Source organism: Lissotriton vulgaris, chromosome 1_1, assembly GCF_964263255.1.
Source record: "Lissotriton vulgaris chromosome 1_1, aLisVul1.2, whole genome shotgun sequence".
Lineage (NCBI taxonomy): Eukaryota > Metazoa > Chordata > Amphibia > Caudata > Salamandridae > Lissotriton > Lissotriton vulgaris.
Genome location: NC_141685.1, coordinates 1,900,352,774 through 1,900,365,663, shown reverse-complemented (window position 1 = coordinate 1,900,365,663; position 12,890 = coordinate 1,900,352,774). Strand labels below are relative to the sequence as shown.

Below are 12,890 nucleotides of genomic sequence, written 5' to 3'. Positions count from 1 at the left end.
TTGACCTCATCATCATGACAACTAACTCATTATTATTTTAACTAGCAGCCCGTCCCGACCTTGTCCGGGAGCAATCAGGCTTCCCCGACCCCCGCCCGCCCCGACATTGTCCAGCAGCCCGGGCCCCCGCCTCGATCATTAGTGCCCTATGTGGGGCTCTTGGCATTCAGCACAGTGTACTTTTCTTTTGGAGCGATGTGACATTGCTGCTGTTTGGCTCTATCCATGATGTGACCCCCGCCCGCCCCGACATTGTCCAGCAGCCCTGGCCCCCGCCCGCCCCGACATTGACCAGCAGCCCGGGCCCCGCCCCGTCCCCCGCCTGCCCCACCCCTGCCTGCCCGACCCCCGACATTGACCGTGGGTCCCCCGGAGCCTTACCTCAGCCGCCTCTAGTCAGCGCTCCTCCCGCCTGTTCGCCCCTCCTCCCGCCTGTCCGCCGCTCCTCCCCGCGCCATGTCCGCCGCTCCTCCTCGCGCTCGTCAGCACGTCAGCACGCAGGTCGCGGCCGGCGCTACTTCGAAGGGACTACTTTTTTTTAATGTACATTTTTTAAATAACGCATATTTGTATAGTTTATATAGCCTATGTCCATCTGCACACCCTGACGATTACAATGATGTATCGGGTGTGTGGATTGGCGCTGTGGTTCCCAAGTTTACCCGCCTCAAAGGTTCAAAGTTCTTACTTTATAATAGTAGTATAGATAAATGCTATGTTAGAAATTAGTGAATGATTCTTTGTTGTAGGATTAATTTAAAATCTTCACAATAAAATCTTTGCATCAAAAACGCAATTTGAATATTTGCATTACAACCATATACAATGAACAATTACAAAAAATAATCAGCACATTAAAAGCCATATAACAATGTAAAAAAAGAAAAAAACAGCTCATTAAAACCCATATAAGCAATAGCAGATTCATATTTCATACCTTAATAGATCATATTAATGCAAGTGTGTGAAAAAGTGCAGCAAATACTGCAAATTTGCAAGAAAATGCAATGTACGTTATAAACATTAATACATGAGTCCCCTAAATCCAAAAATTTCATGTAAATCCAATTAGCAAATTGCATGTACGGATAAAAATACATATTGAAATGAAGGCAAAATAGTTAACTGCTGCCATGTATAACTAGTTGCGTTGCAACCTAGATGCTGGAGCTTTGTGAACCTTCTTTTTCGAGGCACCTATAACTTTAAGATAGAGTACCCCAAGAGCCACTTAGCTTTCTCCCAACACAATACATTTATAGTGTGAATTCAAGGAGTCAAATTGCTTTACTCAGTTAATATACCCATAAACCAAGGTGGTGATTCACTTCGAGGTCGAGAATTACAGTCTGCGCTCCCGCAGTAAACGTCCTGCTATTGCAAAGTATTTGGCAATACTTTCTAGCTCCATTGAAACCTCACACGTATGAGTGACTCTGATGGGCAAGATGGTGGCTGCGTGATTCTTGCGAGTAGCTGCCTCGCGTCCACCGTCCCAAGATGACTGCCTAAACGTCGTTGAAATTGCTCTGGCGGCCTCAATGTTAAAAAAGAAACTTCACTTACTCTGCTGGAGTAGCTTGTTCCGGGTTGATGCTGATACAGATGCGCCTCTTCTCTGCGGCGCTGACCCTCGCAACACGAGCCTTGAGAGTACGGAGAGCCTTTCTCTCTATTACAACCTCGGACAGACGCGTGGAGCGGCAATACTCTTTGTCAAAATTCAGTACGGACGACTCTGCTAGCTGTCACGGTGTAGCCTGCATCTCTTCTGGAATGCCTCCAAAGGGGAAGCCGGTGGGGAAAGACATTAACGAGACCAGAGGGATCGGGCCGTCATCCATGACTCGTCGCGCCGCTGAATGCAAATAACTGGACTCCAACACGGATGCTCTACAGCCTGGCCTGTGCAGGGAAGGCTCTCAGGGAGGAAGGATGACGAGCAGAGCCAGCGAGCATAAATCGGAGAGAGGAGCCCGTGCTAAGGGACCAACTGTGCCAGTGAAGTTTGCCAGCAAAGTTCCCAATCTTGCTTCTTCCTCGATAGCACTGGCTACCCAGAGTAAAGGTAAAAGCGCAAACAATTTAAATGTCAAAATGATCAAAGACACTGGTGGAAGAAAGAAGCCGAATGAGGGCAAGGAAACACAAAAGAGCCTAGTAAACAGTCCTGGGAGGACTGAAAGCGCGTCTGCAGGGGTAGATGAGATTAATGGCCTGGCTACTGAACTGGCTAACATTTTCACTAGTGCGCCCCCGAATGCAAGCATTGCGTCAAAAAGTCAAGACATGGAGGTGCTTCCAGTGGAGGTCGGGGCACATTCAGGGGCTGAGGGCTACAGGCCCCCACTTACCCCAGCAAAAGGGTTTACATGATTACCTGGTCAGGCTCAAGCGGAAGGGGGTGTTGCAGCGACCCCGAGGCGGATAACTTTTACTCAATGACCGATGAATCTGACATCTCTGAGGACAGCTGGAAAAACAGCTTAGACGGGAATTCTTCAGACAGCGGAAGCCCTTTTCTGAAGCCTGACACACAGAGGCGCATCCCCTTTCGTAGCAAAAAGAAAAGCTCTAGAGACTTGGGTAAAGATCAAGGCTTTACTACTGACGGCAGCCAGTCTAGCCAGTTGAGATGGGATTACTCCGCTTCACATCTAGAAGGAGTACAAGGGACAGATTCCACACAAGGGCAGGGTGCCACAAATGGTACTCATTGCGCTACAGGGGCTCAAGTGGGCCAACCATCTATGGAACTGATTTATCCCACATTAAAACAAATACAGACAGGAGCACAAGAGGGCCCACGTGGCAACCAGGAAACATCAGGGCGTTGTCCGCAAAGTTATTAAAGCTTGCTCAGAGATTAATGAATGCACCACTGCGCTTGAGGAGCGCATAGTTCAATTGGAGGCAAGTATGGAAATGTCTGACAAACAGCCCACGTCTAACGAGAGCAGTATGACTGATGTCCTCTGCAAGCTGGAGGACTTCGAAAATAGACAACGACGAAACAACCTGCGCTTACTAGGAATTGCGGAGAAAGAGGAACAGGGGTGTGAAGTATTATTGTTGAGTCCGGCTAGGTTAAAAGTTATATGTAAAGGCATGACCAGAGTATTCACTACTGAAATCCAGGCCCAGGAGTACTTGAATGAGCTTTCGAGCAGGGACGTTAGGAAACGAGGGCTAAGTTGGAGATACGCAGCATCACTTAATATTGGCTTTATTTTTCTTCAGTATTATTTCTGGGTTTGGTGTAGGGTCGTGGTCGGGAGAGGCTAGGGGCGCAATCACACGCAGGAGGCATCACAAGGGTCCTTGGACCGATTTTTCCTTTTTGAAGGGAGGGGAGGGCTGGGCGGAGGGAGGGTGGGGGTCCGGATCCATGGGAGAAGCAGTATGTTCATGGTTTATTGGGATGCACATTTCTACATCTGGCTGACTTGTATGCTTTTGATCATATTCTTATTTTGTAATGAAGAAAACCAGAATTGCCTCGGTTAATATTTGTGGCTTAAATGATCCCCAAAAGAGGAGGCGGGTTTGTGTGGGCGTTCAATTTTTAAGAGCGGATGTTCTATTCCTCCAGGAAACTCATATTGAGGGAAGCAGGAAAAGGCTTCTGGAGCTGTCCGGGACCATATTGTAGCTAATACAACACACGAAACTTGCACAAAGGAGGTGGCTATTTTGGCTCGGAATGGGACGAGCAGCTTTCTTAGCTTTCCTCGATGCGTGGCAGACAGCTTGGGCAGATGGGTGATTGTTCAAGGGTGTATTTAAAATAAAATGTTCACCCTCTGTTCAGTATATGGATCTGTGCTGGATGACCCAGCCTTGTTTGACTAGCTCAGAACTGAATTAGTAGGCTGGACCTTACCTCTGATCTTTTGTGGAGATCTAAATATTAATTTGAATAGCCAAGTGGCTATTGGTAAAACTCTCTATCAGGGCAGGAAGCCCAAAGTGTTTAATTCATTGTCTCAATTACAGGCACTACATAGGTTAGAGGATGCATGGGCCTCGAAAAGGGGGGTCGATTTAGGATACACGTATTTTTCCGCTCCACACAGGGTATACGCTAGGCTGGATTATTTTCTAGTCTCGCAGGAGCTTGCCTCAAAAAGTACAATTGATCTATTCCCTAAGGTTATGTCAGACCACAAACCCCTGGTGATCTAGTTGGATATTCAGCTCCCTCTCTTGCAGTCACGGTGGTCCTTTAGTAGGGCTTTTTTAAGTGATACAGAGTACATCCGGCAGATTGGCGAGTGGATTCCCAGATTTTTTTAAGTGAATTATGGTAGTACCAACCTAAGCAATGTGTTTGGACACTTTTAAAGCAGGGGTGAGAGGAGAATCAAACAGGTTTGGGTGGGAGTCACAGAGACAGGAGAGAAGCCTGATGCAAGCATTATATGAGGAGCTAGGTGCGGCAGAGGCGCAATTGATAGAGGTATTAGCAGCTGGAGGAGATTCAGAGGCTAGCCAGCTAAAAGTTACGGGTGCCAGATCCGCAATCAAGCAAATTTCATCTAAAAAAGCCGCTGGTAAATATGTTGCGTGGAAAACCGTGCTTATGAGAGTAGTGAGAGAGTAGGGCAGCTTTTAGCAACAGGCACCAGGGAGAAAACAGTGCACGCCAGGATAAGAGAAATCAGGGATCCGGATGTGGTTCTGGAGACTGAGACGAAGGCTATTCTCTCTGCTTTTCAGAAGTTTTATCTAAATTTGTATACCGAAGATATTCAGGGTGGGAGTCGGGAAATTCAAGATTACTTATCGGGGGTGGCCCTGGGTCAGCTCTCTGCAGAAGAAAGAGAGAGACTAGATGAGCTGATCACTCTGGAAGAACTGTCCATAGCCATAGATCTTTCCCCCTCAGGCAAAGCTGCAGGCCCAGATTTCATTCCAGGGGAATTTTATAAAAAATTAAAAAAACAGATTCTGGGCTTGCAGTTGGAAGTGTTCCGAAGTGCTCAACGGGATCAGGCTACGCCAGATTCTTGGAAAGGGGCTAATATTATCGTATTCCCAAAAAAAGGCAAGCCTATTGTGGAAATGGGATCTTACTGGCCAATAACCCTGCTTAACAGCGATGTAAAGTTATATTAAAAAATTCTGGCAAACAGGTAATCTGCAGTCATAGGGAAGCTAGTCTCTCCGTTCCAGCATGGCTTTGTACCAGGCAGGGGGACTACAGATCACATTAGAAGGTTAATCACGTTGTTTGACCTTGCTGGAGTGTCAGGAGACCCTATCGCAGCCATTTTTCTTGACGCAGAGAAGGCTTTCGATAGGGTCTCCTGGCCCTTTCTCTGGGCTATCATGGAAAGGCAGGGACTGGGTAGAAATTATATTAATGCAATAGGCTGCATGTATCAAAACCCCAATGCTAGAATCACTGTGATGGGTGCCTCATCGGATTCAATAAAAATTACACTTGGGTGGCGGCAAGGGTGTCCTTGTTCTCCACTATTATTTGCATTATATATAGACCCTTTAATTGTGGAGAACAACGACATTCAGGCAGTTAAAACTTTGGGCGGGGGAGTCAAAGATCTTAGCATACGCAGATGACCTTGCCATAACAACAACTAATCCTGCGGATGCAATGAGGGTATTGGAAAGAGAGGCCAAAAGATTTGGTATAGTTTCAGGCTACTTTTTGAATAGGGTCAAGACAATGATCGTTAAAAGCCCTCTGGCAGATTTGGTCGATAGTAGGGTCACAGAAAAGGCTAAATATCTAGGGGTGGAAATCTCTGCTAACGTGGATGACATTGTGCATGCCAAACTGGTGCACTTGTTACTTAAGACCAAATCCGATGTAATGTTATTAGGATGTTGCTTCTGCCTAGAATTTTATAAATTTTCAGATCCATCCCATTGGAAGTTAATAAAACGTGCCTCTCTGCCTTTAACCAAGTTATTTCTAAATTATTATGGGCTGGGAGGCGCCCGCGTAGAGCATTGAAGTACATGACCCTTCCCAAGGATCGGGGTGAATGGTCGGTCCAGGATATTCAGATCTTTTACTGGGCTGCAAACCTTCAGCAGATGACAGATCTGTTGGGGAAAGGACCACCCAATGCTCTAGATGCATTCTACCCCTCCATTTATAGCTTACTGCTTGGGGGCGAGGCCCATGGGTGCTTGATGCGGCATATTGATTACGCCTAGTTTAAAAGAGTTAAGTTCAAGGTTTTGCTGGATGCGTTTAAAATTTGGACTTCGATCAGGAAAAAACTTAAATTGAATAGGATACACAGGTATAGGCCTCTGCAAAACAATAAACTCCTACCAGAAATCTTTCACAATGGTTATATGGTATCTTGGAGGGAGAAAGGGATCAGACACATTGGGGACTTAATAAGGGATAACACTATACTGACGTTCGATTCAATTAAGGAAAAGCTTGGGGTTGGAAACAACTACTTTTTCAAATTTTTACAATCAGGGATTTTCTTTCTAAAAAGATGATTCAGGGTCACAAAATCCCCCTAATGGAGGCTGCTTTGGGAATACAAGGGCCATCAATCTCCAAGTTGTACATACTCTTAAGCGATATAATGGAGGATGACCTCGCTAAACACACGGACCGTGGCAGGACCAGGTCCAAGCGGATCTAGGGGTTTGTGAGGATTCTTTATTGTTGAGCTCAACAGCAGCCATCTCTGCTAACATACAGGTTCAATGTGCAACATGCCCCGGATTAATTGATCGATTGGTAAAATGGGGTATTATGTTAAACATATTTTGGATTGTGAAATTGAATTGTCACCACAAGTTATTTTGCTGGGGGTAATCAATCAGGCTCTGACAGTTCCCAAGAAGACCTTGTTTTTTATCATGATGGCCGTATTTAGGCTTTTCCTTGCCACGGTTTGGCTAGATAAAGAACCTCCCTCAGTTCATTGTTGGCTGGGAAAACTGTTAGCTACCTATCGCTGGGAGAAGGAGATATATAAACGTAGAGGCCTAGGAGCTAGGAAAAAATGGGGCGACATCTGGTCTCCAATTAGCACGTGGATTAATGAATCTGTGTTTTACGTTTGTGGTCTGGGTAGTTTTTTGCCCTATGTGATTGAAATAAACTACTGTGTAGAAAGCATATCGGCCACAGGATAGTTATCAGTGAAATGTAAATTAAAGATCTCCGATGGCTCCGGAAGGAGGGGGGGGTGAAACGAGAAAAATAAGGGTTATACGACTCTTACGTTTGCATTGTTGTCAATTTATGTTTATATTGTAATGACATATATGAACTGGCTGATCAAATAAAGACTGTTAAAAAAAAGATACCTCACATGTATAAACATTAGTCGATGTATGATTGCAGGTTCTCAGATCATACTGCAAAAATATTGACCTTAGTAAAGTACACCTTTGAGGCAGCAATGATGAGCGACAGCATAATAAATGGTTCATTGATTCAAAAGCATAAGCACAGAGTTAGCACAGCTTTTTTGAATTCTAATGCATTCTAAATTCCCATATTGGCAATGCCAAGAATCTTAAGTAAAATATTTTTTAGGGTTTGCCTTCCCAATGGAGCCTTCAAGAGTGGCTGACAGGCAACATCCTTGTGTGATTTGCAGAGACCCAAGGCACTCATTAGATGCCTAATTTCATCCAAGTCTAGGTCTTTCGACAACTGGTGTCCTTGTTTTTTTAGGATGCACTTTATGTTGAATTGCGTCATGGGCGGCTATTATAAAATTCCGGTGATGAGGTTTAGTGTGGTGAAGGCGTTATGGAGATATCTTCCCAAGGACTTCTTGCATCATTAAAAATCACCTCCAATGCAGCTTTCAATGAGCTTTCTTTAGCCTTGATGGTAATACTTTACAAAAGCCATTTTGCGTCATTATCCATAATCCCGATCCGTAAAAAAATTGCTGTCTGGAGATTTCCATTTTAGATTTGTGTTTTTGGATCATTCGAGAAGTAATTTAGGTTGGGTAGACGTTGCTGATCCAGGACACATTTTTCTGGACAGCATTTTTTAAAATGAAGAATGTGTTGCTGTGATGATTTAATCTTTCAGGTACCATGAGACCTATATACTTTATTTTGGTGTCAAAACATAGGTTTTTTGTGTCAAGTAGTCTTATAAAGACACAAAATACCTTCTCAGAGCAACCCTTCAGTTTCCAAAATGGCAACTCTATAATGATAGTTTTAGCCATTATATTGGTTCACCAGCACAAATTCCAAGCTTAAAAAAGGCCACCTAATATTTTTTGGGAGCCCAAACCTTTTCCTATAAGCTGTAGGTTAGCATTGCTCTAGTATATTTGTAAGCATTCCGTGGGTAGGCAAGGTGCCCATAATTTATAGTTGGTAACAATATGGCTGAGGTTGCTATTTGTATCCCGTAATTTGTTGGGCTCCGTAGATTATAATGGAGTTTTTCTCAGTCACCGATAGGATAGGTTAATATTTGTAGAGCGCGCTTATACTTGAGGGTGGCATACCCTTGCCTGCAGAAAGGCTTTACCAGTGTCCGACAGCCAGACACCAAGTTAATTGTATTTACAGGTTGTGAATATATTTAAAGGGTTCAAGTTCCATGGCGACTGATGTTATTTCTCTTGTTTTCCAAAGTGAAGATCTTGGTCTTTGAGGCATTCACTTTCAGGTCGATTTTGATATTACCTGCCATCTGCATACCAACATGAGTGTACCCTAAAATTACCAAGTTGTCTGCAAACTGAATGATTGATAATTTGAGGGTCCCGACTCTGGGAGGGAAAAGATTCCCTTTCGACAGTGCCTGACCGAATCCCTGACAAATCATCGATTTCACAAAAATCGACCTACACAAATATCGTGTCTCAAATATCGAGTACAAAAAAATCGACACCCTATATTTATTTATAAAACTACAAAAACATCGATCAAACAATATATTAATACAAAAACATCAACCCCACAAAAATCGAACACACATATATCGAAATTACAAAATCGACAGTTATAAATAAATATAGCACATTACAAAAATATCGAAAACAAAAATATAGACATCAATATTATCGACATTACCTAAATATCGACATCTCTAAACTAATCAAAAAATATTATTAATCACACTACACCTTTAAACTATTACAAATACACTCATATACCTATGTATATACATACCAAACACAATTAAAAAAATATATCTCCCTAAAATATTTATTAAAAAATACTACATAAATAAAAACAATTTCAACAAACACATTTAAAATATATACACATTTTTAAATCAATATAATACATTTTTAAAAGCAATACAAAATCTATAAACTATTCTTAAAATTCATAAAAAGACACAAAATCTCTAAATAACCATTTCACATACAACTAACATAATTAATTAACTTAAAAAAATTCAAACTAACCAATAGAAACACATTTCAAGGTATCTGACCAATGACATACAAACACTAATGAAAGACACACTATATAAAGAAGTAAATTCAATACTCTAAAACCAGCAGAAAATATTCAGCTTGAAGAAACACTGCAAAATTCTCGACAACCTTAAAGAATCATCTGATAACCAACAAACTACAGACAACAAAAAGTAAGTAATCATATGTTTCTGAATAAAATGTTAAATTAAATGTAACCTACTATTCATAGTCAGAACATAAAAACTTTATCTTTCTATCTCAACATATTTCCACAACAGATTCAACTTTAAGAAAAATAAGAACATTCTCTACAAACTAAAACAACCAACTGAAAATGTAAGTATACTACATTTATTTTTTAAACACTAAGGAAAAGCTAAATAAAATGCTCAAATGTTATAAGCATCTAAGAAACTCCTACTTTACTTTCTAAATTATTTAAAATTGTAAACACATGTTTAAAAGAAAGAAAATGTAAAAAGCTTGTTTAAAAAAACAACTTCACATATAAATACAAAACAAAATATTAAACATACATTTATTTATTTCCACAGACAACTTAAAAAGGAAAGGCAGCAATATATCAAGAAAAGATCTACATTCAACAACAAATAAAGAACACTTGGTAAGTATAGAAGACATGCACATGTACTATTATTTATCTAAAAAAAAACACAATGTTAATACTTTACTTAATTAAAAAAATATATATATATTTTTAAACCGGTATTTACTTTATATAAAATCAACAGAACTTTTTAATAATAAAATATAGTACCTTACAAAATGTTTAACCAAAATACACATGTAAACATTCGCTAAAATATACTTAACTTTCTTTCCACAGACCACTAAAATCCAGAAAAGCATCAAGCAAAAAAGACAACATCTACATTGAAAGTCAACTACAATACAATTGGTAAGTACCTAACAATAGTACATATATAATTAATTATTCTTATATTAAAAAAATACATTTTCTAATAATATTTAATACATCCTTTCTAGATTTAAGAAACCAACAATGACTGAAGAAGCAACATTTATTACATCTCAGAAAGGAAAAACAAAAAGCCCTTAAAGTAAACTGGAAATGTACTAAGTATTACTCAAACAAATGCTATGGGCATGCAACAAGCAGAGAAACAAGTGTAATTAATACAACTGAACACAACCATCCACCTAATATCTCAGAAAAGGAGGTTAGATCTACTCCAGAAAATATTAAGGAATTAAGCAGCACCTCAGACCTACCAACAAGTGTAATACTTAAGGAATTACTACCTATAGTACCTAGTGAACCAAGAGGTCAATTACCAACAATAGCTGCTATAAAAAAGAACCAAAGCTAGGACAAACAAATCAACAAGACCAACAATACCAAAACCTAAAACTTTTGAAGAGGTCATAATTCCACCTGACCTTACCATAACTCATAACAATGAACCTTTTATCTTCTACGATAACAACAACAAAGATAAAAGGATAATAATGTTTGCTACAAACAACAAAATAAAAAAAATAAAAGAAAGTCAAACATGGATGATGGATGGCACATTTACCATATGCCCTAAACCATTCTATCAATTATATACCATACATGGGCAATACCATAATACTTGCATACCATTTATCTATTGTTTGTTACCAAACAAACAAACTTCAACATACACAGAAATATTAAACAAAAAAAAGAAGAAACAACAGACTTCTTTCCCCTAAAAATTATTATAGACTTTGAACAAGCCATGATAAATTCCATCCTTAAAATATATCCTCACACATCCATACAAGGATGTTACTTCCACTTTAACCAATGTCTATGGAGACATTTGCAAAAATCAACACTTGGGGGCCCAGTAGGATGTCGGGCGGATTTCCCCCGCCTGGCTGGCGGTAGCCACCGCCAGCCTGGTGGGGGCAATCCGACCGACATCTTTCCCTGAATTCCCCCCACCATATTACATTGGCGGGAGGGACCGCAGCGGAGTAAAACATCACCCTCCACTTTTCCGCCCCGGTCGCCTTGCGGCCGGGGCGGAAAAGGAATAATATGGTGGCGGTGTCTATCAGACCCCGCAAGCCACATTATGAAGTGCTTTAGGCAATATCTTTCCGTGGCGGCAATGCCGTCACGGAAAGGCAGGCGGAATTCACTCTGGAGGCCCTGTGCGGGGCCCCCAGAGTGAAGGAGAGTAGGGGGGTGCACACAGGGGGGTACCTGCGGTACCCCCCTGCATTTGCATAATCAAAGCGGCAGGCACCGCGCGATGCCTGCCGCTTTCATTATGCAAATGTAAAAGTGTTTTTTAAGCATTGTGGCGGGCGGTGCTGAGAGCACCGTCCACCACAATACTTTACATGCAGGATGTGCCCGCCACTGTGGCGGGCACATCCTAATACCACCCCGGGACCCCCGCCCTTATGGCGGGTGGTCCCGCATACCGGCACAATGGCGGCCGGAAAAAGTCCGCCCGTCATCTTAATGACCCCCTAAGTGTTGAATATGCAACCAATATTGCATTTGCATACCAAATAAAACACCTGATAGCCCTAGCATACGTGCCAATCACCGATGTGGTTGAGCACTATAACCTTTCAAAAAATGAACAAAAACTAGCTCCACTTCTCGATTATTTTGAGGACACTTGGGTGGGGAGACTACACAGGTCAGGCCACAGACACCAACCAAAATTCCTAATACCTTGGTGGAATGTATATCTACCAACCCTAAACAAAGAAGCCAAAACAAACAACACATTGGAGGGTTGGCATAATGCCTTACTATCTTCAACTGGCCGAACAACTCCTACACTACACAAACTTCTAATAGTAATACAAAAAGAACAAAGTTTTCAAGAATTAAGAATGGAGCAATCTGTCTTACAATTAAAACCTAAACTATCAAAACAAACTGCCCAAATGTACCCATATATTTACAACAAGTACAACTTTATCCTACAAGAGGACTAAAATACTTGAAAATTATTGCCAAAACACTGAACTAAAAACACTAACCATATAAAATAAAAAAAATCCTAACAATGTCTGAAATATAAACAAACATTTCCTTAACCAATTATTACATATTTAAAAATATGTAGACAAAATAAATATCTAACTAAACAAAAACTGTATAAAAATTGAACATTTCCCAACCCACAAATATATTAATATAAAATCACTTACCTTTCACAGCAACGTAAATAGCAAATCCAAATGTCCATAATAATCCAGGTAGTAATAAATCCACAGGATAAAAAAAAATACCCCAATAAAATGAAAAAATACAACTGTGCAAAATCCATTGAACATCCAAAGAAATCGATAATCCAGAATCCATCAAAAACCCGAAAAAGTATAAAAATAATAAGAAATGCTCCAGGAAATTCGAAAAATAAAGGAAGTGTAAAATACATATTAGTTGAAACAACTAAAACACATTTCCTTTGAAAAAAAAAATGGAAAAGTTCAGAAAAC

The 12,890-nt window shown here is 40.9% G+C and overlaps 1 protein-coding gene across 1 annotated transcript in view; it reads left to right on the top strand.

The window, feature by feature from the left end:
- The window catches only part of ADAMTS20 (ADAM metallopeptidase with thrombospondin type 1 motif 20), a 1,033,120-nt gene that overhangs the window by 987,813 nt on the left and 32,417 nt on the right, over positions 1-12,890 (top strand). The gene's annotated exons all lie outside the window — the stretch shown is intronic.